Source organism: Macaca nemestrina, chromosome 6 (genome assembly GCF_043159975.1).
Source record: "Macaca nemestrina isolate mMacNem1 chromosome 6, mMacNem.hap1, whole genome shotgun sequence".
NCBI lineage: Eukaryota > Metazoa > Chordata > Mammalia > Primates > Cercopithecidae > Macaca > Macaca nemestrina.
This window is the reverse complement of record NC_092130.1, coordinates 32,843,184-32,857,376: the sequence shown is the minus strand read 5'-3', so window position 1 is coordinate 32,857,376 and position 14,193 is coordinate 32,843,184.

Here is a 14,193-nt window from a genome sequence, read left to right as displayed (position 1 = left end):
TCAATTGTACTTACTTACGTCAAGTGCTAGCCTTGGAGCAGAGATAGAACAAAGGATGACTCAAAATTGGTTCTTTATTCAAGTGCCTCCATAGCTCAATGACTGGAAGGGATGAGATAATTATTCCATTTTTTAAATCTTCTAAAACAGTGAGTCTTAAAATTGGGATAATCCTAAATCTTTTTATGTAGTTATCAAAAGTAAAGTAACTAGAAGAACTTATTAAGATATATATATATATAAAGTATATATATAAAGTTTATATATATACTGTATATATACTTTATATAAAGTATATATATATATATAAAGTGTGTGTGTGTGTGTGTGTATATATATATATATGCTTTAAACATTTAGCTATCTTGACCTCTCTGGGCTCATGAAGTCATAATTAAGAAAATTGAGGGCTTGGCACAGTGGCTGACGCCTGTAATCCCAACACTTTCGGAGACCAAGGTGGGAGGATTGAGCCCAACAGTTTGAGATTAGCCTGAGCAACAGGACAAGGCCTTGTCTATACAAAAAATTAAATTAGCTGAGTGTGGTGGCACACACCTGTAGTCCTACCTACTCAGGAGGCTGGGGCAGGAGGATCACTTGAGCCCAGGAAGGTTGAGGCTGAAGTGAGCCATGTTTGTGCCACTGCACTTCAACCTGGGCAACAGAGCAAGACCATGTCTCAAAAAAAAAAAAAAAGAAAGAAAAGAAAAGAGAAGAAAAAAGAAAATTGAAACTATGTGAAAAAAATATGATTTTCATCTTTTACCTATGGATATGAGCAGATAAAACAGATCATTCAAAAGTGAAATTATGCATTAAAATCTTTTTTCATTTGTTCTGATTTAGACAAGACAAAAGCAGTCTAAAAAATCCAGAAAACAGAAACAGAGCAAAACAACCTATCACCCCTATGAATAAAGAATGCAAGCACTGTGATCGCTTCCCTGAAATATAACTTCTTTCCACTGCCCATAACCCGCAAATAGCAGTGTGAATGCAGGTAAACCTTGTTCCTCCTATTCTAGCTTCCCATGTGAATTTGATGCTTCCTTGTTCTGCCTCTATTTCCTGGGTTCTTTATTCTCTTGTTTATCTTTATCTTCCAGACAACCAATCAGAGATATCCATAAAGAAAATTACTATCATCTGGCCAAACACATAGCTGGTAAAATGTGAGGTTACAAAGGACTCCAAAATGACTCAGAAAATACACTAGCAGGAATTGGCTAGAAAGGATTTCAAATTGATACCTTGAAAATGGATCTCCCAAGACAAAAATGTCCCTGATATTTGTGCCTCAGTCCCATTCTATATTGGGTGTCAAAGAAGACATTTGTAAGAAATCCTGGGAGAGTGCAGTGGGGTGTAAGTGGAGGAGTTATGTCTAAAAATGAGATAAAGAGACGAGATGGACTTGTCTGTCAATTAAGATCCTTGGTTTGAAAATCCCAGGGTGAACCTTTAAACGCCTTATTTGCAAAGTGGGGCAAAAATTGCAGAACAATATCTCAAGTAAGCTAGATTCTACTCCTTTTTATCAGCTCAACCTTTTCTCCTATAAATTAAACCATGGTTATGAATTTGATACATATGATTCGTAAAGTTTTGCTGTATTTAACCGCTAGAATTTAATGGGTTCCAGAATTTACTTACATGTCTCCTTACTGATTAATAATATACATCGATAATATTTACTGCGCTCTTACTAATGTTGTGCCAGACCCTTATTGACTCCAATAGGGATGGCACCATATCCCAGGGGCCAAAGAAACCCAGAGCCAGCGAAGAAGACATAGGATCAATTGAGGACTTTACATACAGGGAGGTCCAGGAACAGAGGACCCAGACAGGAAAACCACTACCGTTTGTAAAAAAGATGCAATTTATAAAGCATTTTCATTCAGCAACTTCCACCTAGCAATCACCATTCAACCCAAAACAAGGAGACCCATTTCTCTCCATGGCCTGCGTTCCAAAAATATGGGCCAGGGGTTTGGATGTCCTTCATAGATTGGCAGTGAATCTCCCAGTTGGTCACTCCTGGATCCCTTAGCTCAGCACTTCAAACGCACATTCTTCTTAGATCACAGGGTTATTCTCAGTGTATGCTTAAATTATTGCTGTCAGGTGTGTCTGCTGTAAAACTGTATGTTGCATATAATTTGATGTACTCATGTAATCCTTACAACATCCCTGTAAAATAAGTAGCATTATCTCCTCTGCAGTACAAAAGGGATACATAGTATGCTTCAGGTCATAGAGCTTAGGGAGGAAAAAAGTGTTAGATCTTGAACCTGGGTGTCTGACTCCAGACTTCTATTCTTAACTACTACACTATTTCCTGAACTCATATCTATGGGGATTTTCCTCTGTGTACTTTGATGAACTGAGGAACTCAAAGTAATTCAGCCTTGTTAAAATATAATTTTCAAAAACAGGTAAAATCATGATTCTCACATAGATTAAAAAAAAGATATGTCTTAAGAATTGTATTTAACAAAGTAATGAGAAAAATAGAGATGTGTTAAGATCAGTAAAATCATAAAACAGACACATTTGTAGATCAGGAATATTGAAATGAATGTGCAAATATAGGCAAAAGTGGACTCTCCCACAATGAAAGATGGAAATCATTTGAAGCTCTACTGAATAGAATTTGCCTGTCTGTAGACAAGAATTATTTGACATTGCTATTATTTTTCTACAGCTTACAGAATTGTAGTTCCCATAGAATTGGAAAAGGAGAACACGAGAAAGATGTGCTATAGACAATGCACAGTTGTTCACTGAAGTGCAAATTTTTCCCTACAATACTTGTAATTCTCCCTTGCTCCTTAAACTCAGGAAGACTTCTATACCTGTTAAGTATAAAAGGTATTTGGGGAGATAGCCATGAACAAAAAATATCTTAAAAACTACCAGAACAGAAATATATAAATACTTTCAATAAGGCGGAATGTTTAAGAATATAATAAAGAAAGGAGCAATTCATTCAGCTCCGGCGACCTACTGGAATTTCTGTATAAGGGGCATTTAGGAGAGGCAGTTGAGTTGAAAGAGGGGGCTGAAAGCTATCCTGAAGTTGCTTTCAGACACCACTTGACATAAAATTAACAGAGTGTAGACTCTCTTTTTAAAAGAATGGGATTGGGTTTGGCAGAGACCATAAAACTCTCCCAAAGCTGTCTTGTGTACTGCCCTTGAAATCTAGAAAAGCTGTTTAGAGGAAATGACATTTAGGCTGACTTGGAAGGTAGCAGGAAAATGTAAAAGTGCTTTCAAGACAGAGGGGCATCTTGATCCAAGATAAAGAGACTAAGAGAAGGGAGGCAACTTTAGAATGGGAGTGATAAGAATGAGGGAGTAAGAGAAGAAGAGTCTGCCTCAAAACCAAGTGCTCCCTGAGCCTACACAGGTCAAGGTACCTACTACTTTCTGTTTCCTTTGACAAGGACTTTAAAAGCAGGACCTTCTTGTCTCTTAAAGCCAGAGCCCTGGTCCCATAAAAATAGATACTGAATATGTATTTCCTATATGAACAAAGTATGGAAAAGAGAAGGAAGGAAGAAAGAAATGAAGTATGGAACCAAATCTAGCTTTATCTAGGCCCTCTGTTTCCCTCCCCACCAAAATTTCCCAAGCTTTACTGTTTCAGGAAAGTGCTCACTACAAAGAACCATCCTTCACTTGTGATCAGTGGAGGCCCAGCTCCACTCAGCCTCATGATTCCCTTGTCTAATTTTCTCTGTAACACCATGGGCCCCTTCCTTTTCTTTGAAATAGTCTTCATTAATAAACATTTTTCTTATTATAATATACTGAATAAAATCATCTTTTTAATCATCCATGCATTTTGTCTTTCACAGTTGGAAAGAAGGGAGTTCAAGACCCAATCTCCGGGCTTGAAGAACCCTTCTGTGGATTAATACAACATAAAGACAAGCAAACCCTTAATTTGTTTTAACTGCGTCCTTTTTATACACATGAAAGAGCAGGGACCATACTGATGCAAATGCTTCTGATTATAACTTGGCCAAGAAAGAACTATTGTTGGTGGCTCTGGCATGTGTGCATCTTTGTCTTTGAAACCGGGCAAGTTCAGGGATTTGTTTGAAGCTTCTCTTTTTGGGGAATAAGGCATATAATGGAGGCTGTTTTTCCTTTCTCTCTTGGATCATGGGCTAGGGAAAAAAGATTTGAGCTGATTAAATTATGGCATCAACAGAAAGGCCAGGCTGTAGTGATAAATAGGCATGTGTTTATATTTATTCAATGAAAGTGTCCAAGATGTGACTAGAAGTGGTTGTAAACAACAAAGCTACCTTTGGCCTACTTAAGGAAAAAACAAAATTAGGTAACTTATTGGAGGGATATCATTTAACTCAATCCTTAAAGAAAAAGTTGAAGTGTGAGTGCCATTCTGGTATGTAGATAGTAGAAAATAAATGGGTGGGATGAATGAGCTCTGACTCCCTTCAGTGTAGATGTCCCTTTTCCAAAGATTCTAATTCCAGGAAGAGTGCATCTGATGGAGGCCTTGGATCACATGCTCACCCCCTAGGCAGAGAAGATCCTGATGAGTTGATTAATAGTTCTACAAGATTAGCCGAAGAGGGAGAAATTATGCAACTAAATGGGGATGGGGGAGGACTGTTACTAGATAGTGAAGGATTTGGAGCAGGTAAAATAGTAGTCTTTACATAGAATTACCGCCCATATGACCCAGCGATTCAACTCCTATGTACATATATACCCAGGAGAAGTGAAAACACACATTCACACAAAATCTTATACACAAGTGTTCAGAGTAGCATTATTCATAATAGCTATAAAGTAAACACAACTGAAATGTCCACCAACCAATGAATGGATAAACAATTCAGCTATAAAAAGGAGCAACGTATTGAGGAACTTTGAAAACATTATGTTAAATAAAAGAAGTCAGACACGAAATGCCACATATTGTCTGATTATTTATATGAAATGTCCAGGATGGGCAAATCTGTAGAGACAGAAAGTAGGTTAGTGATTGCTCAGCACTGCAGGAAGTAGGAGTAGGGACAAAGGAGGGTGAGGTGAAGATTGGCTGGTAATGGATATCAGTTTCTTTTAGGGAAAACAAAGCTGTTTTAAAATTGTATTGTTATAGTTGCACCAGCCATCGCAAGCCTGCGAGTACATGAAAAAACGTTAAATTGTATACTTTAATTGTGTGAAGTATGAATTAATCTCAGTAAAGCTGTTCATAAATAAGCAGCTTTATTATGACAATTATTGGAATGAAAAATTTGGTTCTGATTAAATGTATTGTTTTTACTTGTTGGGAAAGTAGGTAGAAGCTGCTGTGGTGTGATCTTCAGAGATGAGAAATAAGGTCACTAGTTTGTTGCGGTTTCTGAAACATTAATTACTCCTTTAAATTAGGGCATCAACTTTCTGTTAGAAACAGCTGGCCAGGCGCAGTGGCTCATGCCTGTAATCCCAGCACTTTGGGAGGCTGAGGCGGGCAGATCACCTGAGGTCAGGAGTTCGAGACCAGCCTGGCCAACATGGTGAAACCACGTCTCTACTACAAATACAAAAATTAGCTGGGCTACAAATACAAAAATTAGCTGGGCATGGTGGAGTGCACATGTAATCCCAGCTACTCAGGAGGCTGAGACAGGAGAATCACTTGAACTCGGGAGGTGGAGGTTGCAGTGAGCTGAGATCATACCACTGCACTCCATCCTGGAACTCCATCTCAGAAAAAAAAAAAAAAAAAGAAAAAGAAAAAAAGAATCAGTTACCACCAGCGTGGTTCCTTAGTTAGCATTACAAGTCATCAAAAATAAGAGTGAATTATTCTGTCAGGCCCTTTTAAATGTGTTGACCTAACTAAAACACGCCCTGTCTGGAATAAAGCATACATGAGGCTGTGTGCAGTACTTAAAAAAAATGTCTGCTAAGAAGTGAAAAAAAGGCCGGGCACAGTAGCTTACACCTGTAATCCCAGAACTTTAGGAGCCCGAGGTGGGTGGATCACTTGAGGTCAGACCAGCTTGACCAACATGGTGAAATCCCATCTCTACCAAAAATACAAAATTAGCCTGGCGTGGTGGTGTCTGTCTGTAATCCCAGCTACTTGGGAGGCTGAGGCAGGAGAATCATTTGAACCCGGGAGGCAGAGGTTGCAGTGAGCCAAGATCATGTCACTGCACTCCAACCTGGGCAATAAACAAGGGCAAAACTCTGTTTCAAAAAACAAAAAAACAAAAAAAACCTGAACCGCTGCCATTGATACACTATTGATATATTGATATATACTTGGTATAAAACTGAGGATCAGTTCTTTTTCTTCTGTGGTCCTTAGTTTCCTGAACTGGAAAAGGAAAGGGTAAAACTAGATCAGTGGTTCTCAGAGATTGGTTTCCCATTAATGGTTGTGATTTAACATTTTCTCAAATAAAATTAAACAAAGAAGTGAACCAATATAAGGAAAACTCTGGGAAAATAGTTGCAGGAATATTGTGTAGATAGGACAAAAACCATGAAGTTAATATGATTACTGAAATTTGGCAAATGCTACATGATACATCCTGGTTAATTGCAGTGAGAGGTGGCAAAATTCATTGGCTACAAACACCATTACTTTGTAAAGCTCTCTCTCTGTTCCTCATTTATTTGATTTATGACTTTAGGTTTTAAAATAATAATGTTAGTAATAACAATGATCCTTTGTTAAATGCCTATTATATGCTAGTCCCCACAAATAAAGGGAAAGTTCTGGGAGGCTTTATGATCAGCCTGTGGTTTAGGTGATAAATGAAGACCTCTCTGAAGAGCAGAGACTGGAAGGATGCTGGAATTTAGTAAGATGAAGGGCTACAGGAGCACTTTCTTTAAGACAAATGGCACCTGTGAAGGCCTAAGGTTGAAATCAAACATGTGGTCCATTCTAAAAACTAATAAATCCTCTGGGATTGCAGCGCAGAGAATGAAGAAGAGAATTAAATCAATACCAAGGGCTTACTAAGCACGTACCTCACTGCTCACACCATGCTACGTGCTTTGCTTATTTCGTTCAAGCCACACGAAGGCTCTATGGGGTCAGTATCATTATTCCATTTTATAGACGGGAACTAAAGCTTAAACTTAAAATGTCTTAAGCTGAGCACAGTGGTGAATGCTAGTCATCTCAGCTACTCAGGAGGCCTAGGCAGGAGAATGCCTCGAGCCCAGTTCACGGCCAGCCTGGGTGATATAGTGAGACCCCATCTCTTAAATAAAATAAAATAAAATAAATAAAATAAAAATGTTGCTTGTGGTTGCAGAGCTAGTAAAACATAATGCCTGGATTTGAACACAATCAGTTTGTCTCCAGAGACAGTGTGTAAGTCACTACACAATACTGCCAGCCTACTACATGTGAGTCATCTTAGCTCCTCCAAAGTGTGGCCATCCTTTGATTTTCCTTTGCCCCAGCTAGGATGACACGTTGATTTAGCAATAGAGTACTTGTTCTCTGATCCTAGACAGGAAGCCTATTGTTAAAATAAACAGACATTGAAAGCATAACCAAAACTATTAAAATTTTATAAGCAAGCTTTACCCAAGATTCTGTACTGGGGATGAATATCAAAAGGAGTTATTATGAAATGATATCTTTGTAAACTTCCATATAATTTTCTTCTCCTTAACCTAGAGTCAAGAAAGGTAAAAACAACAGAGTTTTGTTTTCACTAGGAAAATAGTATAGCCTTATTTGGGACAAGAATTGAAAAAGGACCTTTCATTCAATTTTTGCTCCAAAAAATGATTTGGTGCAGAAAAAGCAAGAAGTCATTCATCACTATATTTAAAGAGATTTGTCTAAAGCTATAAAACTTCTTGCAGTTCAATATGTGCTCATCATAATAGGCTAAATCTCTAATAATAACAAATATTACTCATCCCATTTCATCCCATTGTTAATGCTCAAAAGTTCCATATTTCATACCTCCAACTGTATTGCTATTGAACAAAGGATGAAGACAGTAATACAATCTGAGAATTATACCCTACCCAATTCCAACTTCAACAGATGAAGCAACTGACCCAAACGCTCTAATTCTAGTCCAAACTTGAAAGAAAGCCCTCTCATTAATGTTTGGGCTTACTCTCTTACCATTGGAAAGTCAAAAAGAAAGAAACAAAAATAAAGGCAATGTTTACCCAAGATGGCTGGGAATTGAACCTACATTTTGAATAATATTGTTATTCTTTTGGCCTTTTCCTAAGAGCATTTTGAAATAAAGTCATAACAGCTAAGAAACCCTATTATATTCTCTTAAGTTAAATGCTTGTTGGGAAAGAGAAACATTCAGGAAATTAGAAGATTAAAAATCTAAGTGGTTTTTCCGTTTTAAAATATGACCATTTTGATGATTTCAATACTCCACAAAGAAATGATTTGTATTCACTCTACTCTTTTCAGTTTTTACTTCTCTGTGTTTGTACCATGATTAATGGTGATTTAAGTGTATGTCCTTGTCAGGAACCTAGAGATGATTTAGGATTACAAACTGTCCTTGTTTGCCCAGAAGTGAAGGATTTCCTGGGATGCAGGACTTTCAGTGCTAACTTGAGGACAGACCAAGGGAAATCAGAAAGGTTGATCATCCTAAAATGGTGTTTCTTTGGCCTGGTTACAGATCTTTGCTTAAGCAAACCAGAGGAGACTTCCATCCCTTGTGTACTAAGTCATAATCTCCCGCAAGCCCAGGCAGCATTTTATTACTTTCAAAAGCTTCTCAGATTGTTCTGATAGCCAGCCAGATCTGGGAGTTTCTAAGGTGGTGCAAGGAGTTCCTAAATAGAATTGTTGGATTCATCTCAAATGGAAAATGCAACTGATATACAATTTTTCAAAAAATTGTAACATCTCCAAAGTTAAATTATATTTAAAAACAAAAATAATGGCTTCTTTAAGAAGAGAGCCTGCTATAGTCTTAACATTTTACAAGGTACACACTCTTTTGAAACTGGGCATTTGTCCAAGACACCAAAGACTAAAACATTAGCTACCTATGGAGCTTTGGGAAATTTGGGGTCTACATTTAACCTGGATGATCTTTCTCCCACTTCATCGCATTTCCCATCTCCCAGGGAGAGAGAGAGATGGGAAACAGAACTCTAAACAACTTCCTTCCCTCAGAAGCCTCAAATAAAATGCTGCCTTCTCTTGCTCTTTACTTTAGGTTCCTGACTTAAAAAAAAAAAAAAAAAAGTTGAAGCTTATAACTTTCTATTATAAAATAATTCCTACTTTTCAAAACATTTGAAAAATATTTTTAAAAAGAAAGAAAAAGCTTATCCAACCAACTACCTTCCAATACAACCAGTCTTAATATTTTGGTGTATTTCTTTTCTACATTATTCCTACGTATTGCTTTTTAAAAATATATAAATATAGCTGTGATTATACTATGTATACGACATTACATTTCACCTTTTAAAAAAATTCACCATTGTAATATAAACATCACTGTGTCATGACAAACCCGTCACAAATAGCTATTTTAATGACAAAATGATATTTAAAGAGGATGCATGTAGTTCATTCGACAAGGTTCTTGACTAATTTTCAAGAACAATGCCCTTAAAATAATCTACCAAATGCTGGTAGAACATTATGAGATAGATGCCCCCAAAATATAATCTAATAAAGAATCACTGTCCTCATAGTTAACCTACAACAAAAGTCTTTCCTTTAGGTTAAAGAATGAATACTTCCTTGAGACTATTTCCTTGTTTTGGTATTTTATTGGGGTTGCTTTTAATTTAGATGATAGAACAGCCTCAGGTGGAATTTTTAAAACAGAAAAAATCACCTATAACTCCACTGCTCTAAGAATGCCACTCCAAGAGGTATATGCATAAAGATTTTTACACAGGTATAATCATACAATGCATGCAGTTTTGTGTTCCTTTTTCCCCCTTAATATTACTGCTTCTTTGCCATGCTATTACATAGTCCTTATAATTGTTATTTCAATGGTTGCATAATCATCTACAAATTATTGCTTGTGGCAATACAATTCCTTTGGGTTTGAGAATAGGCAACAATTATGTGGAATAATTGAGAAAAAATTCATTTAAACATGTGCTAAAGTGGTAATTTTCTAATTTTGATGCTTGATGTGCCCCAAAGGTTACCGTGGTAAGGGTGATGAGGAGAGGAATCCAGGACTACCCAATCATCCTGTAATTAAAGCACTTCTCCTTTCATTTTCCTTTTGAAAATAGGGCTTAAAAAACAAGTAGGAGGAGAAAAAAAGAAAAGGATAACATTAAATAATGCAACCTTTATGTAGAGTATGCCATTTACGAACTATGTGACATTGGGCAAATATCTAAGTTTGCTTATCTATAAAATGAGGATATTAATTTTACCTCATTCATTGGGTTGTGGTAAAGAGTAAATAAATATATATGTAATAAACATATGTTGTTAGAACAATGCTTGATGCACCACTGTTGTATAAGTGTTTGTTGATAAACAGAATACTGGAAAAAAAAACAATAACATCCAGCCAGCAAACCTAGAGTGCATTCAGGTTTGTGAACTTTAAGCAAGAAGCAGAACAAGGAGAGACAGTTGTAAATCTGCCAATGGCCTTAGTAGCCCCAAATCAGAATAAAGGTTAACCACAGGCTTCGGGGTAAGAATACCTAAGTTTATAATTAGACTCTGACACTTCATACTTTGTGACTTTAGACAATTGATTTAACTTCTCTAAGCGTCAGTTTTTTTATCTGTCAAAGAGTGGTAATAATATTAACTACATCATAGAGTTCTTGCGAGCAGTAAATGAAATAATTCCTAAAAAGAATTTAGCCCAAGACCTGCCCCATCTTATGTCTTCAATAGACAGTTAAAAATCATCCTAGGGACAATGCATTTTTGATCAATTACTGGGTTTTTTTGGGCCACACCCACAACTTGTTTTATCTTAAAAAGTGCCAAATATGTTCCATATGGTGTCCAGATGGCCAAGATGGAAAAAAACTTTCGTTTCACTTTTCAATTTGCAAATGGACTTATATTTGGAAATCCAGGCTGATATGTCTCCAGAAGTCAGTGTGCCAAGACATTTTCTGTAATTGCAGGCAGTAGAGTCTGGGGAATAATGAAGATCTTAAGAAAGGCACTGCCTTAGGAGTTAGGTGATTCCATTCTGATCCCAGTTTTGTCTCAAACTTTGTTCTATGACCTTAAATACGTCAGTTTTCTTTTTCTTTAAATTATCTCCTCTCTGAATATAGTGGTTGAACAATAGAAAACCTCAAAGCTTTTCTTATCTTTATAATTCTTATGTAGCAAAAGGGTCTGTGCCATTTTAAGAAACCTTGAGGTGGTCATGCGTGGTGGCTCACGCCTGTAATCCCAGCACTTTGGGAGGCCGAGGTGGGTGGATCATGAGGTCAGGAGTTCAAGACCAGCCTGGCCAACATGGTGAAACCCCGTCTCTACTAAAAATACCAAAAAATAAGCCAGGCGCAGTGATGGGCGCCTGTAATCTCAGCTACTCGGGAGGCTGAGGCAGAGAATTGCTTGAACCTGGGAGGCAGAGGTTGCAGTGAGCCGAGATTGGGCCACTGCACTCCAGGCTGGGCAACAGAGCAAGACTCCATCTCAAAAAAGAATCCTTGAGGCATAAAGGTTTTGTGGACAAGGAGTTATATTTTACAGAGCAGTGTGTAACTTTGGTGAAGATCGTCATTTCTAGATCAGTCAACGTTGGCTCCCTCTTTCCTCTCCATGGGAGAGGAGTTATCACAAAAAATAACTAGAATTTAACAGATAAATTCCTAAAGTACATGAATGGCAAAAGTTTCTGCCCTTAAAAAAATTTCATCCAGATATTTGCATTTGGAGTTCATGCATTTAGCTTTAATACTCCTTGTCTGTTAAACAAAATGAATTACCACACCACCTTAACTTTGCTTCTGGCCCTCAGCAGAGCGGGAGAACATTTTTGGTTTGCAATACAGTAGAATTACAGAATGTTTGCCTTATTTAGTCATGTTCTGGCTGACTCATTCCTACTAATATTGTTTAGAATGAAAACTTGACCAGATGTTCAGTTAAGTGAGCTAGAAAGATTAACTCTCTTATCTTGAAGGGTGGGTATAGTCATCTCCAAAGAATTTCCTGGAGCTGGACACAAAGGTTACTGATTATAGTTACAGCTAACACTTTGTTAAATACACCCAGTATACCAAGTGCCATTCTAAGTGCTTCAAGTGTATTAATTTGTTTAGACACACAATAATCTTTAAAGGGAGGTATTATTATCCTTTTTTCATGAGTGAAGTCACTGAGTCTCAGAGAAGTGAAACAACTTGCCGAAGGTCACTCACCTAGTACACGAGAAAGGCAGGATTTGAAACTAGGAACTTTGATGTCCATGCTTTTAAAATTTTGCTGAGTCCATTGCTTTATACAGTTTCTTGTTTTTGACCCAACATACCATTAAGACTTGAAAATACTAGACTCATTACTAATTTAGGAGTGGGCAAAGAGGAATTTGAACTAGTATGAGTAGAAAAAAGTATAGTACCTGATCCAAGGGGAAGGAAGAATGATAAATTTTGAAGAGGACACTTATATACCTGATTAGAAATCTCTTGCGTTACCAAAACAACATCTCTACTGTTTATCTATCTTTTAAAATAATGTGAGGAGTACGAGAAGAACTAAAGTTTAGACCTTTACTGCTTGTCTGCACAAGATATCTGGAATGTTTTGTTGTTATGATCAAAGCCAAATGGATAATATTTGTTGCTGCTTCTTGGTTAACCTTAAAAAGAAGCAAAAAGAAATTCTTAGATTCTCCTCATTTACAATGAAATCCAAGATATTTCTTTGTTTGTGGGTTTGTTGGAATTATGATTCTGGTTCTTCACTGACATTCTTCTGAGCTTAATTTAATGTCTGAGAGCTCCTTTATCTTTTGTTAGCACATATTCTCCAATAATATAAAGAAAGCATAGCACGCTATCCATTTAGGTTTTAAAACAACAAAGTAGTTTGAAAAGTATGTTGATTCTGGCTGGAGAAATTTGGATAGATTCTCCTAAATCTGGGTCTGAGAACTCATAATATGTTTGAAAGGCATTAAATCTACCTCAAACTCAATTCCCCATACTTTTTATCCCTTAAATCCAAGGGATTATGTTAAAAATATTTTTAATATAGCATACTTTTTTTTTTCTGTTCTTGTCTCAGTGAAGATATTCCAATTTGTTTGCATGCAATGAAAGCTTTTGTTCATATCATTAGGATCCTGTAAAGTTGTATCAATTAGCTATGACATCTGAATACATGCAGTTTTGTTGGTTTAAGCATGTGTTATGATGTGGATTAATAGCTTCAGTAATGGAACAAGAAAGATCACCAGGGTAGCAGCTTTGACACAAGTATAAAAACTCTGCTAATTACAAGCAACAATAGAAAGTAAAACTCAGATAAAGACTTTGATTAGCTAGGACATGGTTTGCCCTGAGAGTAAAATAAGCCATCTATATGGTGCCTGTTATTTAAATAAAGAATTTCTGCAATAGGGAATGATCTGTCTTTTATCACCTTAAATTTCTTCCCTTTTCAAGAGTTTGTTAATTCTACTAGGAAAAAATTATATGTGATCAATGAACAAAACATAAAAAAGTAGAAAAATCACCCAGGGTCTCACCATTCTTACACTACTTAAATTTTAGCACACTTCCACTTACTTATAATAATGTTCTGCATATCAATACTGCATCCTTCATTTAATTTATTTTTTATTAAAAAAATTTTTTTTGAAACAGAGTCTCACTCTGTTGCCCAGGCTGGAGTGCAGTGACACAATCTTGGCTCACTGCATCTTTCACATCCCGAGTTCAAGCGATTCTCCTGCCTCAGCCTCCTGAGTAGCTGGGATTACAGGCATGAACTACCACACCTGACTAATTTTTGTATTTTTAGTAGAGACAGGCGTTTCACCATGTTGGCCAGGCTGGTCTCCAACTTCTGACCTCAAGTGATCCAACCTCCTTGGCCTCACAAAGTGCTGGGATTATATGCCTGAGCCACCATGCCCGGCCTACATCCTTCATTTCAAAAGCTGAACATTAAATTGTCTGAATTTTATTTGTGTGTAGAAATATAACTCTTCATGGTTTTCC